Source organism: Meleagris gallopavo, chromosome 1 (genome assembly GCF_905368555.1).
Source record: "Meleagris gallopavo chromosome 1, MGAL_WU_HG_1.1, whole genome shotgun sequence".
In the NCBI taxonomy this organism is placed as follows: Eukaryota; Metazoa; Chordata; class Aves; order Galliformes; family Phasianidae; genus Meleagris; species Meleagris gallopavo.
Window position 1 is genome coordinate 80,747,284 of NC_139404.1, and position 22,352 is coordinate 80,769,635.

A 22,352-nucleotide genomic window follows, 5' to 3' on the forward strand; every position below is an offset into this window, starting at 1 on the left:
CAGTGACACACCTTTGCTTCATCTGCACTTTCATATCAGACACCATTCTGTCATACTGCCCCTCTGCTGCCTTCTGTTACACAGCAACAAAATGTAAGAGAACACTGGTGGGAACGTTCAACCTCTGCTGCCATCCCACCAACATCCACCTATGACGGATGGCCTCATGGGCCAACATAATGAAATAAAAGGCATTACTTTCAGAGCAGCCCTTGTAATGCTTATTGTAAATAACAAGCCTGTAACTGTTTAGTAGTTTGGAGATGAACAATGACTTTTTTTATAAAAAGAAAAATTTCTCACAAGATCTGATCTAATCTAAAGCTTTGTATTTCTAACCTACAATAATAAAAGATGTGTATCTAGTCTCCACTAGAAATTTTAGGATCAGCTTGTATTTTTATTTGTGTTACAGATGAGAGCTAAAGGTTAATCATGCTCCACCTTTTTCTGTCTCAGATCAACCTTTACTGTAGCTTTACTACCTATTTTATTTTCTTCCTTTCATTTGAAAGAAATACTGCCAAGTTGAGGTTAGCTAGATTTGTGGTTTGCTTAGCTGAGTTTTTATTATATTCAAACCCCAGAAATGCTGAAGTTAGCTTGGCTTACTAAGGAAACAGGGTATGTAGGATTTTGTTTGTATGGTTATTCTATTTGCCTGTTCTTCATCTGCGTAATCCTCTGCTCAGCTACCTCCAGCACCTCCTGTATCCACTGAGACCTTGACCCTGCCTTAAAACATTCCTATCAGTGTCTCCCAGTCTCCTACTGCATCCCCTTCTGATAGGGCATACAAAAAGGTTTTCGGCTACATGTCGATTTGGAGCTATGGGTGTGCCAGCTGGCTGGTGCCATGTTCACCAAAACTGGTCAAGGGCTCTGAAGGCTGTCCGGAGGATGAGACAGGAGGACCTAGGACAGCCAGGCATTGTCAACTCACAGAACAGTGTGTTACTTTTTATTGTTTTTCTTATTTCACTGGCTCCTGTGGAGTTTATACTGCATATCTGCCATGCCCAAAGCTCCATATGGGATTCTATCGAAATTCCAGATTCCTGGGGCCCAGCAGATCAAGTTTTGTGGGTTTGGGTGATGTGTTACTGTCTACACTTGTAGCTGTGTATTAGTGGATAAGGACCTGGATCAAAATTGTGATTCCACTGAAATTAAAGGGAATTTTGTTTCATTGGCGTCAAGACAATTGGAATTGGCTAGAAACAGATTGTAAAATAAACCTAGATTGAGCCAACAGTTCAAAAACAACATCCAGACTTGCAGAAAGAAGCAAATTTATTTCCTGCTTTAAAAGCTTTCCATTTAATATGAATTAGCTACAGAAAGAAAGAAATTGGCACATCAGAAAAGGAAACAAGGTAATAATATTTCTAATGTGAGACTGTCCTTATAAAGGTGACTTTGGGATTTGAAGGTGAGAGAAGGCAGATAGGTAGCACAGTTATCTGTACTGTGTCTTCCTACCACGTGTTTGTGTCTGCACAGTGTATATTGATCCCAGCCATCTCGTTGTAACCTTGTGCTCCTATGACTTGTCTCTATCCAGTTGCTAGCCATCATCTCACTTCCCAGCAGATGTGTCATTCGTCGTTCTGGTGTGCGTGTAAGCGGTATCTTGGAGGATATGCCTCCAGCTACTTTCCACAAAAACAACAAATGATAAACTGTATTAAGTGATAGGTTTTCAGGGTTTGGATTTTGATGGCTTTTTCAGCACTCAAGCTCTTCTTTTTATCTTTAGAAATATTGGAATTGCTACCTCAGTAGCAGCTCCTTACTCACCTGAAAGTGAAGAAGCATTCTGAGAAAATAATGACTTAATATCACATTTCCTGTATAGCTGCTAAAACGTCAGTAGTTGGTTGCTTGAAGAAAAAAAAAAGTCTCCAAAATAACAGAATAGCAGCTTGGTTTAATAAAGCCTGAGATGTGATAGTTGAGGAGAAAAAATAACTTGCCAAATGTGAGTACAGCAAAATAGACAAAACCGAAACAGATACTTAGACATATGGCTTCCATTTAGTTAGTATTCAGACAGGGAGCACTTTCTCAAAATCAACCCTAGCTTTTGAAAATATCTTTAAAAAAGTAAATATTAGGTTAAAATGTGTTAATGTCCAGCAGAAGACTGGAGAAAAGTCATGGATTAGAAAAGCAATAGCAGAATCTCGGTTGTTCCTGAGAAAGAAAGAAAGGCTCACTTTAGCAATTTGATTTAGCACATGGTAGATGTCATGAGTGATGCTGAGTCTTTGTCTGTCACAGCTTGGACTGTCAGTAGGGAGACCCGTAGAAGGAGGAATCAAGGCCTTCTTGAGCCATGTGTGCGGAAGTCTGGGAATATTCAGACTTCTGAATCAAGAAATCAATTTGTTTCCCGAAGACACATCAGGAGAGCCATCACTTGTTTGTTCGCCTTTCACTTTGGAAATCCCTTTGGAAGTCCAAAAATGAGGATTGAAAGCATGGTCTGTTCTGATAGCAAAAGGTTGAGGCTGTTGAGGCTTGGACAAAGTTATGCATAAAATTCCCTCCACCTGCATGTGTCGGATTTACCTTACATCGTCTACTTGATGGCACTTGTCCAATCTTCTAGAGTTTGTTCCAGGAATATCTTTATTACATGGACACATGTAGGAAGAGAAACAGTGTTAAAATGTAAAATTATAACTACATTTTTCTTCTCATTCCATGAAGGTTACCTTAAAAAAAAAAAAATCGGTGAAGGAAAAAAAAATTGATAACTAGGGAGGTCCTCTTTAATGAAATGAGAATTGGATTTTGGTGATAAGTTTTAATTTAGGGCAAATAATTTAATTGGAATGACTCATTAATTTTGGGGTTCGTAAATTGGGCCTCTGGCAGCCTATTATGTTCTCTTTTCCATTCTGAGTATTCTCTGCCTGCAGTATAAGAAAAGTCTTTTGCCTTTAATAAGGTAAGAAGACACTCCCTTTTAATGTGTGGTGAAGGGACTCTCATGGTGCTGTTAATGCAATGGAGTCTCACCCTTGGGTGAACTTAGCTTTTGAGCTGCATTTTTCCCAGCACCCTGGCTGCAGTTAGACTTGGTTATAAGAGAGGTTAGTAGCGGTCTGCCTGGCAGGGCCATCACAAGCTGGCTTGGGAACCATTAACAAAATTGTTTGCAAGAAGATTAGAGCTATGTCATAAGAAGTTTAATGTCAGGACTAACATATAGTATGTAGGTAGCTCCGAAAGTAATGCTTCCTATTTATTTCCGTGGAAACCACAACAGACACAAAGAGAACAGTAACAATGTTTGAAAGAGTAAATTCTCATCTACAAAACAATCATTTTCAGCATTATCACCACCATTAACTATGCTTTTTCACTCGTGATGAATAAGAGCCTGCATGCTGTGCTCATAAAAATCTGCACCAGCAAAGGTGACCCACTGTTTCACAACTGCTATGACAGCTTTGTTGCTAGGAAAATGTTGCCCATGCAGTCCATCTTTCATTGGCCCAAAGAGATGAAAATCAGAAGGTGTGCCAAATATGGATGATACTGTGGGTGTGGTAGGACAATCCAGCCAAGACTGGCAATGTGTTCCATGGTCTTCCAACTGATATGGGGCCTGGTGTTATCACGTTGCAAGACAAAGGCTTTCATCATCTCTGGCCTGACTCTGGAAGTTCAAGCCTTTGGCTCGGTCAGTGTCATGATGTAGTGGTCAGAGTTGATGGTTTGTCCTTGTTCCAGGAAATGCAACAGGATCTCCCTTTCCTATCCTAAAAAACAGTGGTGTGGGCTAGATCTGAGCTTCTTCTTTGATGAGGAATTCACCTGTTGCCACTCCGTAGACTCCAGTTTGTAGTGGTGACACCATGTCTTGTCACTGTCTCATCATGTCAGGTGCAATCCAGGAAACTGTCACCTTCAGCCTTGTATTAGTTCAGCAGGTCTGGTCAAACCTGCATATGGTGTTCTGTCTGTTCTTGTGTGAACGTTTGTGGGATTCGCCTGTTATAAACTCTGCAATATTTCAACATTGTAACCATCACTTCCAAGGAATTGAAAACAATATTGAGCTCCATACACAGTTCCATGGTCGTAATCTACCAATTCACATGGATGAGCTGATTGAGACACTCTTCATTTCGTGATGTGACAGCTGTGTGTAGCCATCTGGAACATGGCTTGTCTTTCACGTCGCTGAAACGCACCACTCACCACCGGACTATACTCACATCCAGTGTTTGGTCTCCATAAATGTTCAGAAAGCATCAATGAATGTCAATGACTGCCATTTTTTCTGCATGGAGGAAGTCAGTGACACACCTTTTCTTCACCCATGCTTCCATAACAGAGGTCATTCTGTCAGACTGCCCCTCTGCTGCCATCTGTCACACGGCAACAGCATGTAACAAAATATTGGCAGGAATGTTCAGCTGCCATACCACCAACATCTGCCTCTAACATCGTGGGCTGACACAATGAAATAGGGGGCATTACTTTTGGAGTAGCCTATACTCTGAATTAGTGGGTGAGTGACTCATCTGTCATTGTTGTGTTAACCAGAAGGTTCTGCTCTCAGCTTTGGTGTGTAGTGAGTATATCCACCAATGTGTTAAAAGCCAGTGAAGACAGGCAAAGTAAAGCACATTGTGTGAAGAGCCGTTTAAAGGGAGAGGAGCCAAGAAGCAAGATCCTAAACTGGAATTTCTTGTTGCCCTCACGTGGGTGCCACTGCAACAGCTGTAGTCTGGAATGTCTCTTCAAAATGATTGTCCTTTTGTTAGTCTGATGGGAATGTGACTTTTGGGTATGTTCCTGTTTTGAATGCAAAGAAAAATACTTGGCAAAGTAGGATAAAACTCCCCAGATAACCACAGAATGGACTTTCAGCTGTAGAAGCCTTGTGACTTTGACTACTGAAATCCAGCAATGATCTTTAGGATTATGCCTGCACAGAGCTCCCAGTTTGTGATCTTCTCCGAAAGTTTAATCCACTTATTGACCCACCGGAGAGAGATTGAGAACAAAAATCCATAAAGAGACCAACCTTGGCACTCCAAATTAGGGTACCTTGGCTTTCTCATTGCCAAATCCTTAACCTGTTTCAGAGGATGGAAGTGAGTGTGTTTTTCACTTTTGTAGAATTTTCATGTAATCTGTGGTCTGATTGTATTCCAGGAGAGTACTTACAGGTGTGCAAAGCCTGTAGACCATCTTTGCAATTGAGGCTGACATCTTGGCTATGCCAATACTGCCTCTGTGGACAGTACCAGAGAAAGCCCTGGACTCCAGGCCAGAAGCCATAGACTGGCTTATGTTCATGCTATGTGGTTGTCCTACCCTTTGGAACAGATCATGCTGACACTGCACTGGGCACTGGCAAGGGGTTGGTCTCCTCCTTGTTCCCTGTTGTGCCTCCGTGGCTCTGAGACATGCATGGTTTTTTTAGTTAGTTGATTGATTTGTTGTATTTTCTGCTTAAAAGAGTCTAGAATAATGAGAAAGCTGGGACAGTCTGGCACAGTGGTGCTTTTATAACTCAGTGCCAGGAGTGTGTGTTACATGGCACAAGAGTGCATGGAAGAATCTGAAAGCTGGGGACTGCTGAGTTTTTGTTGGAGGATTTTCCCAGGTCAGGGGAGCCAAAGCTGGCACAGTCTGCATGTCTGGAGTGGGCTGGTCTTGTCAGCTGTGCCTGAACCTCCTCTGAAGAGGATGCACCAGAGCCATTCCATAAGAGAAGCTGGGACTGAACTCATATGCACAGCTCTCCAAAAGACTGGAGTGAAAGTTAGTAAACTATATTGATAGTACAGACATAGCCATTCAAGATAATAAAAGGATTCACCTTGTTTTAACAAATCCAGGGTGTGTACTTGGTACTGCTAGATAAATTACACAAGAGTCCCATCAGAGGCAGGACTACAATTCAGGTCTAGAAATGCACTTCTCTGTCTCTCCATGCTTTATCTGTAACTCTCTTTCAAGGTTGCATCTTTTGTCTATACAGACACTTAGCCAGGCAAACAGAAGTTGTGTAATATAGGTGAGATTCATCACACTTAATTTTATACGTCTAAATATTAATAGTGCAAGCCTAATTGAGATTTACACAGCAAACTTTTTGATATCTGAAATCTGGTGACATAAATCTACCTTGTGTGTTTATGCAGGAAAGCGATACTGTGTAAGAGACTGGTTCTGGAGACTGCTATTAGCCACAGTCTAACACTGTCTCCTTGGCAGGGTTGACTGGCCTTGACTCTTGCCATAACCTGGACTTCGCGACGTTAAGCAGTTTAACAGTACCTTTTCTTTTAATCTGTAATCTGTTCTGCAATGAATAATGTTTTGGTTATAGTCCCTGATATATTTACCTGTTCTTACAACAGGCAGCTGCTTTTCTCTCCGAATCTCTTGTTTTAAGCCTGCCATAAATTCTTATAAGCTCTCCCAGTGGAAGATTGCCATCTTCTTGTCTGAATACTTTTGCCTGATACTGAGCTAGAGGGCACGGAACTCCCCTGAAAAGGTTTCTGCACTTGCTGCTCCCTGAGCCACCAGCCCAGGAAAGCCCTGAGGCAGATGCTAAATTTTTCATTAGATGAGTATTCCTTTTCTAGCTCAAACTATTCTAGGCTACTCCATTTTTTCTCCTGGATTTTGTGCTGCCCTTGTCCACTAGTCCTTGAACTCCTTTAGGACATTGGTAGTGTTAAACCCAAATGCTTCTTTCTCCGTCCTTTCTTCTTCCTGAAAAAAGAACTATGTAAGATTTAAAAACAAAACCACAGATATTTAGTCATTGAATCCTGCAGTTGTAGATTGTCACTGTAGTTCTGCAAAACCCATTACTCTTCATGAATTTCAGAGTATTACCCTCTTCTTCTTGGGGTTTAAGAGCACGCTGCTGACTGGTCTGCCACCTAGACCCTTCCATTCTCTTAAAAACATACAAACAGGTGAACAAAACCTACCTTGCAACTCGATTTTTCCAATCATATTGGTTCGGTGGGCACGTCTTCCAGCAGTTGCAGAAACTCCCAGGTCTGCACCTGAATAGAAGAAACTCTCCTCTCTTTGGCTCCCAGATCAAATCAAATTGTTGTTTATTTTATTGCCCTGATAAATTTTTTATTAACTACGTTACAATTCCATGAGGAGGAGGCAGGGGGAAGAAAAAGAAAAAAGCTGTTCAGGAATGTAGGCTGGGCATAGTGCCCACAATTAATGGGGTAGCAGTGACCAGCGGGTAGTTGAAAATTCACCAGTGCCAACTGCCAAGAGCATTTTGCTGCCTGTGACAGCTGGTCATCATTATTGGACGACTGCTTCTGTGTACATCTTAGTTTTGTATCTTTGTATGCCTCTTACCCAGTCACTCCCAATTTCTGTTTGCAGGGACATACTGAAGCAATTAGGGCATGCTGGATGGTTGTAGGGATGAGTGAACAGCACTGAGAAAATATATAAAACATAAAATTTATCGCCTCCTCCTGCCCTAATTCCTGTATCGAAGATCTTAAACCACTGTCTCTGAGATGGGGCTCCCTCAGCATTGGATGAATTTGAATTGGGGCTTTGGAGCTCTACCCAGCCACTTGGTTAGGCCTTATTCCTTGCTGCTACAGGGCAGTCGATCACTTTAAAAACAGTTACAACTCATACTGACTGTGATAGCCTTCTTTAGCAAGCAAACCCAGCCTTTTAATGCACCGTGTATCTGGCGTTTGTGTCTGCTGGCCCACTAATAAAATAGTGAACGCCTAGTCTTGATGGCTGATACTGCACAGTTGCCACTTACAAGGGCAAACCAAGACCACTGTCTGTGCCATCCAACCTGAAGGAAAGGATCTATAAGTAAAAGTATTGTATGGGTCTGTTAGAAGTACACATGTGAGGCACTCATGTGCTCCTTGGGAATGCACTGAATTCAGCAGATGGGCCAAAGCACAATAATTGAGGTGGAGAAAAACCACAGAACAGAAGGGTTAAAGGCAATGCAGGCACATTCAGGTGAGGGTGAAGCAGCAGCAGCATTCATCTATCTGCAAAGAAGTTAAAGGAGATAAGTCCTTGTATCTGTTTTCACTGAAATTTTTGACATGGAGACCCCCACAAGGAGCAGCTGTATGGTAACTCACAAGAATTAGACGTGTAAAGACTTGTTTAGGATCTAGAGGGAACTCCAAGGCAAAATGCACTCACCATGTGTAATGTGAAGTGAACATGTGAAACAGGAAATTGTTGCAGACGCTAATCCTCTTAGGTTTTTTGTAGTTTCTGTTCCTCCTTCGTCTGCTACACTCAGCCATTGGCCAGTCTTAGAAGGGGAACCTTAGACCAGTGATGGAAATAGCCATCTCGTGCTCTTAGGAAAATGTACCTTCATGTCTTCAGCTTTCCAACTCAGTATTACAGAGCTAGGAGCAGTGACCTGATTTTTTTTTAAAGGCATAACTGGGGAACACTTGGCACCACGCAAGGAGAAGGAACATAGGATTCTGGATGAGTTTTTTTTGTGGCAGACTCAGAAGACCTGAATGGAAAAAAAATTTGGTTCTTGTGATGAATCTGCCATTCAGTTGAAGAGAAGGCTGAAATCAGTCTTGAGGAACATATTTCACCCAGGGATGCTAAGCCTGGGAAAGAAAGAGGGTACTGAGTCCTTCAGGCTAAAGTTCTTAACAGGCATGACACCTCAGCAGGGAAATACTATCAGTAAGGGCATTATTTACTTTCTGTAAGTATGAAAGGTAACCATACTGTGAATATTATTTTTTTTTACTTCCACGTCTCTATAACAAAATGTAGTAAAAATTACTGTGCCAAACACCATGTACAAAAAGACACTCCAAGCTCTGTCCCAATAAGTCATTGTGAGACAGCCTACAAACATCAAGAGGCACTGGCTAGCAGAGGGAAGGAGGAGTGCTTTAATTGGATCCAGAGTGCTGTAAATCAGTGGGAAAACACTTCTCATGACTTGTCCAGTATTCTAGCTTATCATCAGTTAAAGCTGCTTTTTACAGGATCCCAGCTTGTTCATTAGAGGACCAATCACTGAGTTGCCTGCTGTGGTTAAGCAGATATTCTTGCTGTACATCAGTTTTCTTCTCCCTGCCTTTTGCTGCTAGAGAGTTCTTGCCATCCCCTCGTGTCTTCCGTGCACTTGTTCACAGTGACACAAAAAGTCTCCTGCCTGAGGTCAGTCTCCCCATTATAGAAGTATTCTGTAGAATTAGTCAGTCTCTAAGACTGGCATGTATCAAAAAAAATCAGCCTTCAGAAAATGGTAGCAGGCTGTCAGTTCCCATTAGCTAATGCTACCTGAGCAACCTGCTGACTCTCCACCATTGTACGTGGGAGAGATGAGTTTTAATGAGCAGCAGAGGGAGTGAAGAGGAGGCAAAAAGGGAAAGTAGTTTGGAAGTGATATTTTGGGTAGCACATGACATAGCTATGTTCATAGACATGTTCGTGCTGGTGCACATAAGTATGTGATTGAATTTTGCAATAACTGTGTGGCTTGCCAGAGCTCACCAGGAATTAGCAGTAATACTGAGTGACTGCATCTTGGCCCTTCTTTCTTCAGTGGCCTCTTCTTTGAACTTCAGCAGTGTTGATCAGTACAGGTAGAGTTGTTGCAAACTGTAAAGAGAAATGTAGGATAAGGATCTGGCCACTTGGGAGGAATATGCAAGCACTGTCAGGGCATGAAGGGATGCCTGAGGAAGGCTAAGGCCCACCTGCAATTAAATCTGGAGAGAGATCAAAGACAACAAGAAGAGATTCTTTAAGTACATCAATAGCAGAAGGAAGTCTAAGGAAAATGTGGTTCCACTACTGAATGAGTTGGGTGCTCTGGTAACAGAGGACACTGAGAAGGCCTCTTTGCTTCAGTCTTTACCAATAAGACTTTCAGGAAAGAGAGAGTCTGGAGAAAGAAAGATGTAGTTAGAGATCATCTAGGCAAACTTGATGCAAAACAATCCATGGGCTCTGATGGGATGCACCCAGGAGTGCTGAGAGAGCTGGCAAAATTGGTTACCAAACTACTCTCTATCATCTCTGAAAGGTCATGGAGGAGGGAGAGGTGTCTGAAGATGGGAGGAAAGCTTATATCACTCTTGCAAAAAGGGCAAGAAGGAAGACTTGGGAAACTACTGGCCAGTCAGCCTCACCTCTGTCCCTGGGAAGCCAATGGAACAACTTATTCTGGATGACATCTTCAAGCAAGTGAAAGAAAAGAAGGTTATCAGGAGTAGTTAACATGGATTCACCAAAGGGAAGTCATGCTTGACCAACCTGGTAGCCTTCTGTGATGTCATAACTGAGTAGACAAGGGGAGAGCAAGCAGTAGCTGTTGTTTACCTTGACTTGAGCAAGGCTTCTGACACTGTCTCTCAAAACATCCCTGTAATGAAGCTTAGGAAGTGTGGAATAGATGAGTGGACAATGAGATAGATTGAAAACTGATTGACTGGCAGAAGTCAGAGGGTTGTGATTATTGGTGCAGACTTTAGTTGGAGGACTGCAGCTAGTGGTTCCCCCAGGGATTGGTGCTGGTCTGGTTTTGTTTAAAAACTTCATCAGCGACCTGGATGAAGAGATAGAGTGCTCCCTCAGTAAGTTTACTGATGATACAAAGTTGGGGAGAGCAGCTGACACACCAGAAGGCTGTTCTGCCATTCAACAAGACCTGGACAGACTGGAGACTTCGATGGAGAGGAACCTGATGAGGTTCAACAAGGGTAAGTCCTACACCTGGGAAGGAACAACCACATGCATCAGTATGCATTAGGGGCTGATCTGTTGGAAAGGAGCTTTGTGGAGAAGGACCTGGGCATCTTGGTGGACCGTGAGTCAACAGTGTGCTCTTATGGCCAAGAAGGCTAATGCTATCCTGGGGTGCATTATAAAAAGTGTGGCCAGCAGGTCAAGGGAGGTGATCCTCTCCCTCTATTCTGCCCTGGTGAGGCCACATCTGGAGCACTGTGTCCAGTTTTGGGATCCCGAGTTCAAGAAAGACGGGGAAATACTGCACAGAGTCAGTGGAGGGCAACAAAGATGATTAGAGGACAGGAATGTTTCCCTCATGCAGAAAGGCTGAGACACCTGGGACTGTTCAGCCTGGAGAAGGCTGAGAGAGGATGCTTGTAAATATCTAAGGATATCAAGTGGACGGGGCCAGGCTCCTTTTGATGGTGCCCAGTGACAAGTCAAGGTTTAGTGCACACAAACTAGAACACATGAAGTTTCCTCTAAGAAAAACGTCAAGAAAAATGTCTTTATTTTGATGGTGATAGAGCACTGGAACAGGCCGCCCAGAGAAGTTCTGGAGCCTCCTACCTCTGGAGATATTTGAAACTAATCTGGACACTTTCCTGTGCAGCCTACGGTAGGGAATCTGCTTTAGCAGAGGCATTGAACTAGAGGATTCCTGGAGGCCCCTCCCAACCACTACAGTTCCGTGGTTCTGTAGTACAACATAACCGACCTCACAGAAGTTGCTCCCAAGGTATTGCAGCTAGTTCTGGAGCATGGCAAATTGAATCTAAGTAACCAAACACCCTGCAAACAACTAACAGAATCACCAAACATTTAAAGAAGTTGTGAAGGTCATAGCTAGGACTAGCAAGGGCAGATCAGGAATGGGATGTATTCAGCTGTGAAATAGTCTACCAAGGACAAAGGCAGAAGAGTCATTTCCCAGAAACTTTAAAGACTAGTTGGCAAAACACTATTAGATATGCAGCAGAGAAGAAACCTGCCTTTCCAAATGCCCCCAGCTCTGGAAGATAGAATAAGCGTGCAAATGATTCTTCTGTCTCTAGAGTATGTGAACATCTGAGATCTGAATTGCTGCAGGTCCCATTCTTCTCCCTGGCATTTGACCTACATTTATATTCTAATTGACTTAGAGTGAAGACTCACAAAGCTTTCTCTTTTTCGCCTGGATGCTGAATTTTCAATGAAAATATAAACTGTGTCATTAGATGTTGGGCAGATATTGGGCGTAAAGGAGATGGCTTAAGCTGCAAACAGCACAGTTTATTTCAATTAGTCATTCTGCATGCAGAATGCTTGTGACTTGCAGTGACTCTACTTTTGGAGAGGAAATACGTTAGTATAACTAAATGTACCCCCACTGGATATTATTGTTAGCACAAAGCTTGCTGCTGGCGAGTGTTGAAGATGTCATGTGCCTAGGTTAGTTTTTTTGGACAGTTCCTCCATCTTCACACTGGGAGCTGCTTCAGGAAACACTTTTTCTGCCAGGGCCTCATACTTGATGTGTAAATGGTGCAACTATTTGTTTTCTTAAGATATTTGTGTCTAATCAGGTTGTCTACACTCAGAGCCTGATTTTGATTGTCTCTAGGATAGCATAGTGTTATGCTTGGGTAATCAGGAGACTAGGCCCACTGCTAAAGGTCTCCAATAACATGAGATAAAACATCTCCTCCATCATTACAGTCTATCAGTAATCAGATGCTCCTGGGCCTCCCTGTCCTTTTTTGGCTGAACACTAAAAATATCTCTTTTAGTTTGTGCATCAGAGGGAAGCTTGCCTAGGGGAGCTGCTTGCATCATTTATTATTAGGAACTTTTAGATGTTAGGAATTCTAGATCTTCCTCTTCATCTTGCTATCCATTTGCAAGAGTTTCCTTGCTCTCCCATTTCACATTCACCACAGAGAAGGAAGTCTAGTGTATGGTTGAGACTTGGCTAGGGTAAGAATTCTGTCAGTTTAAAACATCTGGGCTCTTTATGCAAGAAGGACTCTCTTGCTTGAGCTCACAGAGCTCTCAGCAGCTCATCACCAAGAGAAAATATGCCTCTTAAATATTCAGCGTTTAAATAGGGCTTCCTTCATGTGGTAGTATAGGGCCAACTGTATATATACAATATATACCATACAAGTCCGAGGAAGGTAGCTCTCCAAGTAGGTCCCCTAGCATGTTAATCCTTCCTAAGAATGTCAGGCTTTGTAAAGGAAAATTTTTCTGAGGTTTGACAATATGTGGCTCCCATAGTTCCATTTTCTTATTGTTTGAGGCTGCCTGACAAGTTTGAGCTCTTCTCTGGAGTGTAAAGGGCAGATGCGTATTTTGTTTGGTCTCATAACTAACAACCAATACAAAGAAGAGAAAGAAAGAAATCTCTCCTTTTTTTAGGCTTGCCTGATGTCCAAGGCCCCAAAAAGACTGTTGGAGACTTCCATGTTGCTGTTGACTTTTGTGGAAGGTATTCAAAAACTGTCACAGGCAGCAGATTCACAGCCTTTAAATAGGTTAAAAAAGTAGGTTGCCCCTCATCCACAGGGCAAAAAAGAAAAAAGAAAAAAGAAAAGAAAATAATAAAAAGTTGTGTTTTCACTGTTCCTCCAGAGCAAGTAGCTAGTTTTTGGCAGAGTTTTTGTGCCTGAAGACATCACAGTATAATGTGTCTCATAATGGCTGCACACCACATGCTGTGAGCTGTGGAATTTGGAGAAAAGATACCTCGGCTGGCCAGGAGAGCAGTGTACTCCCAGCTGCCTTTGTTTTCCCGTCACCTTGTATTTCCTTCCATCAGATGTGAGGGTGGGATAGGGCTCTCCTCACCACAGATGTGGTGGAGGGAAAGGCATTCTCCCCAGTCTGCCTCACGGCTGCCTCCTCTGACAGGTGTACAGTGCATCCTGTTGTGCTGATTGTGGGCAATATTGCCTCATCATGAAAGGGGATACAGGAACAGAGCAGATGGGGCAGCATGCTAAGATATTCAGTGAGGATCTGTGGTAGCCATTCCTGATATAAGGCAGTGGGAAGGGGAGACAGGCCTAACTAAGCAGTGCAGAGGAGGCAGTAAGGAAATTAGGCTTTATTCTCCTTTGAAGTAGCAAGAAAGGGTGCTTGAATGTTTGGTGCCTAATGGGGGTATCTATATCAAATCCTATGCTGAGCATCAGGCTTCTTGAGTAGCTTTCTGGGGGTTTTCTCTGTGCCTTAATTCTTCATTTGTAAGACGAGATGCAGAAAACTTGTACGCTGGGGGCCTTCGCAGATGCCTTGCAAGTTCTCAGACGTGATCCCATGTTATCACAGGAACTGTTTTCTTGGTCTAACTATGGCTACTGTAAGTCTGTAACTTGAAACCAGCGGCTCTGATGGTCACTCTTCTCCTTATTTCATCTTAAACACAATCATAAAGTCATAGAGTGTCCTGAGTTTGAAGGGACCCACAAGGATTATCAAGTTAAACTCTTTGCTCCATGCAGGACTACCTAAAAATTAAACGCTGAGTCTGAGAGTGTTGTCCAAAAACTTCTTGAACTCATGCAGACTCCTCCTGTTCTCAACCTACCCTATTCTTTATCTCTGGAGAGAATCACGTTGAAGTGGTATTGTGAGGGAGCAGTGCTAATGGTAGTAAGGCTGTTACTTCAGTGGTGGGGGACAGGGAAGGAGAGGCTGTGTGATGGTGTACCTAAAAAAGGTCTGGGAGGGGGAGCTGTGGATAATCTCCTCTGTGCACCAGGACAGAGTGTGCCAGAGTCCTTGTCATGAGAGACAGTGTGGGGGCAAGACACAGAAAGATACTGGAGTACAGGTGGCACAGGAGAAAATCTCCTAATTTCATAGCTTAATTAAGCATCACGTAGATTACACAGGACATCCTGTGGTGCCATTGGTATACCTTAATCCTTAATGCTAGAGGGAATGAGGAAAAGCGAGCCATTTGGGGGAGTGCTTTTTCTGCTCTTGCTGATGGAAACACTCCATTGTAGATTCCTGGCTTTCTAGAAATATGCCTTTCCAGAGGGGAATAACAAGGAGAGGCTTGGCTCTTTAACTCACTCTGTTTCCTATAATGAACTGGGGTCTTCCTCCACCATATGCCCAGACAGAGAGAAAAGGGAGCACGTGCAATCAGTTCTCACTCAGCTAACCAACGAGATGTGAAATAGGTTCCAGGGTGGATGATACCCTTGAACGAAGTCACACTGACTTGATTGCTGTAATAATGTATGGATACTCTTTCCCGTAAAGTCTTCCATGTAATTGAACCCTGTTATCTGGTAACTGGTATCGGGTGAGTAAATTGTTGCTTTCCAATGGAGGTTAAATGCTGCAAGCTTTGTTCACAGCATCTTATCCAACTGTCCCAAGCTTTCTCTTTACCAATGGAAACCTGCCCTTCAGGGAAACCCTGAGGCATTCAAATGACGGAGGGATTCCTGCCTCCTTTACGGGCATCCTGAATACAAAATGTTTTATAGTGTGGAAGTCATGGTAGGCCACTCTGACTTCTTCCAATTTAGTTTGGGGCATTTTTGCTCTGCAGCTCAGACTGTCACTTCCATTGCTTGCTTGGCATGCACTGAAGCAGCCCTTTTTTTCACTGAGTTTTTTTCTCTCCGTGAACTCTCTCATCTCATGCGTCCCTGCCTATAGCAGACGGGTTGGAACTAGATGATCTTAAAGATCCCTTCCAACTCAAACCATTCTATGATTCTTTGATCTGTCTTGCATTTATTTCTTCCTTTTACTTCTCTCCTTGTTGTCCATTCTTCGCATTTATTTTTTTCTTTTTTCCCTTTCTCCTCGAGTACAAACCTGGAGGAGGTTCCTTCCAGCTACCCTTCCTAATGTACTGCTCATTCCTATTGCCTATAGTAAGTCACTCCCCCACATACACCTCACTAATGCCTCAATTTCTCCATAGATAAATTTAGAATGATAATTATGTGTTTCACCAGTGCAGGAATTACAGGGCTTGGACAGATGATGTCTGCTGCATACTTTGAGGTCCTTGGTACACATTGATAATGGAGTCCATGCAGTAAGGCTGTGGGAAGACACACAATAGAATAAAGGATGCCCTTGGCCCACACTAAAACAACTGTCAGTTTCAGTTCCTGTCTGTGAGGGAATTCACAGACTTCAGTAGTGATGGTGTCCAAGATAATTTAAAAGCAAGGAACAAACTCCAGATTTTTCCTAATGCCATCATCTTGCTGATCCCAGGCAGCTGCAGAAAGTTTCCCCTTGTTGGTACAGACTGTCTCATTGAAGATGAGTCTTGGGAGTTGACATGGGCAAAACTGTTTAGGGAAGTTCACTTAATTTGCTGCCAATGAACACTCAGGACACCTTGTGTCCTTTGCTACACAAACAGTGATAGTTATGCTTAACAGGGGTCCATCATTAGACTGTTTGGCTAATATTTTCCAGGGAGTTATTCCTTTGGGTGAGGATAACTGTTTTAATTTCCCCTCCTGCTACTGCGTTGATCAGGCTGGAGTTTCTCATCTGACAGATGCTTGCACTAGAGGAGTGATTTTGCAGAGGATCTGTGCAGACAGTCATACATCAGTCCTTCTATAAATTTGAAGTGACATGCCTGTCAAACTTGGGCAGAGTGTGATCCCTGGGAAGATGTGGGAGAAATTCTGCTAGAGTCAGATGAGCTGTGCCAAAGCAAAAACAGTGCAAGGGAACAGAGGATGACACTCTGTGATCAGGCAGAGGTACTGTATGCTGGATGGAGGGTGGGGGCTTCATTTTTCACTGTGTGACTGACAGGTTTACCTTCATCTCTATCAACCCTATAATAGAAGTTGACCTTTTCTCTCCAGCAATGCAGTTTCAGTTGACAAACCCTGCCTCTCCCTCCTTCCTGCAGTCTGTTACAGTAAAACAAGGCCATTCCATCAACTTTTGGCTTGTTTTCCAAAGGAAATGAATATTGTGTAATCATGGTGATTGTCAGCCCTGGCTAATTTCCACCACAATTGCTGGAGGAATAATGGCCTCGGGGTTATTAGGGCTCCTATGTATTTTGTGCAAAATATGACCCAAAAGGTAAGAAATGCTCCTTCCGCACTTTTATGGAGCAAAATCCAGAAAGAATGAGCTCAACCCTTTTTCAGACTTCAGAAAATCATTGTAGCTACACCACCTTTCATGGCAAAGCCACGGGAAACCAGAAATATGCTCAGAAAAACTTGCAGTATGCTCTTATCTTTACCTTTGCATCCTCCTATGTAAACAGATATTACTCACAGTACCTTTCCAAATTACATAGAGATTCATGTAGCGAGGGTGTGCTATCAGCAGAGCTGGAGCACCTTGTACTCAGAACTCATGCAGTCACTCCTGATGGGAACATTGTGTCATGGGATTTCAGCTGGGAATTGCTTATGCAGGCTGGATTTGTATTTGAGCACATGCCTCCATATTGCTGCAGTGCCAGTAAGCACAGGGTTCACATTGTTCCTAAAAAAGAAATAGCTGTGTCAAAGGAAAAGATGTTTCCTTAGCAGCAGACAAATTAGGCTGTATCAAGTTGTAGTTCTGGTGTGCACCCAGTCCTAGCCTGACTGAAATCACCAGCTGCATGGGTGTCAGGGGTGCTAAAATGAACTGCAGCCACTCTTGGGCTGTCACACAACCCTGAGGAAGGTTGTGACTGTTGATTGTTGCGTTTGCTGATGTCCTACTGTCTCCCTTCTATCCCGTGCTCTTAGTCATCACCTTTCATATAGCTCTGCTTCTCTGGAGGAAAGACTTATCAAATTCATAAAGCTTTAAATACAGAATATTTCCAGAGCAATCTGACACCATGCTGGAGTGAGGTGAGGGGAGAAAGGTCTTTTTCTGTTGTCCCATTCTTTTATCTCTTGAGACCTCTAGTCGTAATCAAAACAGCTGCAAACTGGAAGGACATGGTAGAATATACTGTAGGGTTGCTTGTGGGAGCTCTGGCTTTATTGCCTGTGTGCCAGTGAGAACCAGGACCTCTGTGGATTGCCTATAATGAAAGGGGCGTGCTTGCTGCATGGGTAAGCATGTGGAACATATGCGACTGTTTGCTGGGAAGGCTTTGAGCCAGCCAAATCCCTCCCTTTTACTCCAAGCTCTTTCCAACTATTCCAGTCCTACACAAACATCTTCTCCCTCCCGTCCTTCCTCTTGCTTGTTCCAGCATCCCAAACCAGGGCCTTTGAGCTCTGCCCCTCCATCTAATCTGTGCTTCCCTATCTAATGACGTGCGCTAATGTGCGCTAACAGATGTCTGAGTGAAAATTAGCTGTGGTGTCCAAATCAATTAGACTGGAGAGGCTATGCAGGAGCAATTGCTCAATAAGCTGTGCAGGTTGCCTTTCTTTTGCTTTCCTCCCCCCCCCCCCCCCCCCCTTTCCTTTCTTTAGAAGAGGTGAAATTCTGCAGCCAAGCCTTAGCCTGCTTCCCTGCCTTGCAAACTCCACTTACAGGCAGTCTACCTCTGTGCTTAATAGGTTCTGATCTGGTCTCCAGATGGAGCTGGCTTCACCAGCTGCAGGCAAGCAGCAGCTGCTCTCTGAAAGGAGAGGTACATGCTTCTCCAGAACCTCACAGCATGGGTACAGCCGGCACGTCAGAGGCAGCTAAACGGTCCTGGCATTTTTCATGTGTTCGCCTGCTTCGCAGGAAAAGCAAATTAGTTTTACAGGATCAGCCACTTGTGGAGCAGCATCTTGTGGAGAGTTCAAAACAGTCTATGGCACACATAGACTTCTTGGCGCTTGGAAACATGGCTAGAGCTCACCCTATGTAGAGAAAGATTCTCCATGGTGCTGGGAAGCAGAGAACACAAATACTCAAATGTACTGCACACACTTTTCAGGCAACAAAAAATCTGCTGCCAACAGGCATGTCTCTCTGTAGTTTTATTGTGTCCTGTGATGGAAGTCTTTTTCTTCAAGGACCTCATGGTAAAGCTGGTGTTCGATTAAACAGGTTTCTTATGTTGCTTGTCAAAGAAATTCAGTCATGGCCCCAAATCAGCAAGTGAAATACAGATGTGTTTATAGAAATTAGCTCAGGGGTAAGTGGGAAATAGTGCTTACTTTCCTTACATACACTATTCCATCTGGACCATTTTTAGAGCAGCCATTGCTTCACTGCTGTATTCTTGGTACTGATTGCAGTTTTGAAGACAAGAAGTAGCCACAATGTGTAGAGTTGACCAGAAAAGTCAGTACCTTGTGCATGAAGTGGAAATGCATGACTTGCAGACATCTTTGGAAATACACTCTTCTTTTTGGAGCTTTGTTTGAAAGCATACACTATCAAGAACAAATATATACTTAACAACTCCTTCACAGAAGTCCTTATGAACTTCATTCTAGTTTCAGTCCCCTTTCCTTTAGCTGCACCTACTTTTTGAGAACAAATAGTATTTGAAGATCTAATATGTTATCTGAGTCCTACTAGTTTTGGCACATGTAATCCTTCATCTCAGCTGCCAGTGCTTTTCACTCCTAGCTCTAGGTGTTCCCTATTTCTTGCAAGATGGTGCTGCTCGAGGTGCTGGTCAGTAAACAGTAGTCATTTAATTTAGGCATGCAAGTGCATTGACCAAAATAAGAGGTTTCAAGTCATTTGTGTGCTTTGCAGAACTGGAGTCTGGGTACATTTATTCTTTTCAAGCCCCCACCCCTCCCTCAACTTTTTTTTTTTCTTTTTTTTTTTTCCTGCAAGCTTGTGTCTTATTTCCTGCTTCCTGCTACTTATAACTCCATTTTGCCATCAAAGTTGGCTGGCTCCTCCTTCCCTCTCCATCCTCCACAATTAAGCATCTGTATTTCAAATGATGTTTCTCCAGTTGTTCTAATCTGCTTTTTCCAAACTGCATCTTGGTTTTGTTTTCCTTTCTCCATTTGTATCTTGTTCAGCCCCTTTTGTTCCCAATCTTTTGAGGCTTCTGTGGGGCAGCCCCCCTGCCTCTCCCCTGCTGCCTCATCCCCAGCCCCATGCTGTGCCCACCTTTTGCCCCTTCCTGTGTGTGCAGCCATGGGCTGTGAACACACACCAGCATTTTGCTTGGTTCTGTCAGCCAAGCTTCCCAGCCACATTTATCAAAATTATCCCACAGTTCCTTGCAGAGTCGAATATTAATAGGGTTCATTTAAAACCAAGAGTGTTACTAATGCTTTTTTTCCTGTGTGCTAAATGGGAGGAAACAAGAATTACCCAAACAAGCACACATGCAGAAAGTGGGGCTGTTCGGAATAGTAAATAAGGCGAAGTGAAATTGGTGGCAGAGGAGATACAGACCAGTCAGCTGGGCATACATGTGCCAAGTGCCCTAGTAGTCTTCCTATTTCTCCCAGACCTAGTGGCAAGGCTGCTAGAGCATTCCTCTGATGGCTGGCAGTGTCCCTCTGATGCCAAGGCTGCCTGTTTCTTCGTATCAGTCTGATGCAGCTCTGCTTCAAAGCTAGGATACAACTGGTGCTCCCTTCTCTCTTTGCTATGAAGGCTTAGGCAAGAAAATTAGAAGTTGAGATTGGGATAAGAAGAGAAGCTGGAAGATTAGTTAGGCAGGTTGCAAGAGCAAAAACATTTGCCCCTTTGTCAGGTCTCTATTCATTCACCCTTTCCTTCAGATCTGTCTTTATTCAGATCTGCTATAGCCCTTTGCCGTTCCCCAGTCAAAAGCACTGCCATTCTGTCTGCCAATCCTGTATGTCACTCTGCATCCTCCTCTTCATCACTGTAGCCTAGCAGCCAGAACAGGCTCTTTCTAAGTGCCCAGTTCCTTCCCAGATTAAAACTGAACCTCCAATGGGTTTGTAAGAGAGGAAGCATACAGAATTGCATATAGCACTAGAAAAGATTCTGAAGTGCTTTTATGAGTATCCACAGGTACATAGCATGCTGTCATCAGATTGAGAGCTGCTGTGGAATTTTGCCACTCCCAGAAAGTAGCAGACGTAAGGCGCCATAAAGCCCTGTATAGAGAGAGGGAGAGGTCCCAAAGGGCACAGCTGCACCCTCGTGCAAATACTGGCATCTGCTCATCCACTGAGAGTCCATCCAGCACTGCTTTCTGTCCCAGCATCCCATGTCGTGGAGCAGGCTACCCTTCACTTTCTGTTTGAGGTTTCAGCTGCTCACCTCACTCAAGCCTCCAGTTGGCCAAACGGAGCTACAGCAGCCCCAGGTGCTTGAAGAAGCAACAGCATCTCCTTTGGCTTCCAGGAGGCCACTGCTTCTCAAATGCTCTCCCAGCTCAGGAGATCCTTGTGTCCTAGGGATACATACCAGCCAGCTTAAGAAACTCTTCATCTCAGCCTGACATTGTCCTTGACTTCTCCAAGGAAGCTGCAGTCATGGAACCCTGAAATTTTTCTCTTACCTTTACTTACACAAGGATCAGCAATGCACCATCAGGTCATAAAGCAATCCCCTGCTGTTTCTTGGGTTTAACTCTGATTGCAGCATTTGGGCACACATTTAGCATTGCCACATGCATCAGTCAGGGACTAATTCTGTTCATGGGACTGTGGGTAAGAGCAGGGATTGAGTCGCTCCTTTCAGGAATGACCATATTGCTGTGTTGCAGAGATCCCTGTGACACTCTGCAAGCCCCTCACGCTGAGCTTTCTCCTCCCTCTTTTCCTTCTTGCTTTGACCTTTGCAGCCCTGCCAGCTGTCATACTTACAACAGCCCAAAGTGCTTTGTGGCTCTCACATGGACATCTTCAAAGTGAGGCAATTTACACCAGCTGCCTTACTCAAGCTTTTCCTCATCCTCTTCTGCCTAGCCCGGGGAGCCAGCCCTGGGTTGGGAAATGGAGGATTTGAAGAAATATCCCAAGTGCATAAAAGCACTATGATTGGTACCTGTGTGCAATTAAATCTGGTCCAGCCTTTCAATGCATTGCTCTATGGTGGTTCTAGTGGTAACCAAAGCATAAAAAGCTCACATAGTTGGCATTAGTGCAGGCCAGCTCAGTCCTAGAAAAAAAGTGTTTGTTTCTAGGGGAAGATGAGAATGTTTTTCCTATCTCTAACCTTTGATTTATTCAGTGATAGGCAACAGGGACTTAGGGAATGCCAAGGAAGCTTTGAGAAAAGTGCTTGAATTTAATTAAGGATTGTGAGACATCTGTGGCTTGCAGGAGGGAGGTCGTCTGGTCCTGTGAAAGCAGGAATATCAGAGCATTGTGGCCGGTCCTAGATGTCTTCTCCCTATGAGCAAAAAGGGTACGGGTAGTCCAGGGAAAGATGGGATTTGTTCCTGTTGGGAATGGCAGGAAGAGAGGCGTAAAGATTAGGCTTCACAAAGGGGAACAGCAAAACGGTTGTTTACTACTGATGTGAAAGCATCTGGGGATGCGAATGTAGAGGAGGAGTTTGATGAGAAGAAACAAAAAGCCTTGTGATTCTGGAGCTTTATGGAGCAAAAACAGATCCCGAGCAGAGTTCATTTAAATGTGCAGTTTTATAGCTGTAAAGTGTTTCCTGGGGAAAAAGGAGGAGGGATTTAGCAGCAGTTACAATAAAGTAAATCACTTAAATGGAAGCAATTG

At 43.5% G+C, this 22,352-nt stretch overlaps 1 protein-coding gene and 1 long non-coding RNA gene across 4 annotated transcripts in view; one reads left to right on the forward strand and one right to left on the reverse strand.

Annotated features, from left to right (window-relative positions):
* Positions 1–22,352, forward strand: part of LSAMP (limbic system associated membrane protein) — a 977,871-nt gene that overhangs the window by 820,070 nt on the left and 135,449 nt on the right. The window lies entirely within an intron of this gene.
* Positions 7,991–10,224, reverse strand: LOC109369339 (uncharacterized). Its single transcript, XR_002118296.3, has 3 exons — positions 10,185–10,224; positions 9,544–9,651; positions 7,991–8,048 (listed from the first exon to the last, which is right to left on the reverse strand). It is a non-coding gene; the product is annotated as an uncharacterized LOC109369339 (long non-coding RNA).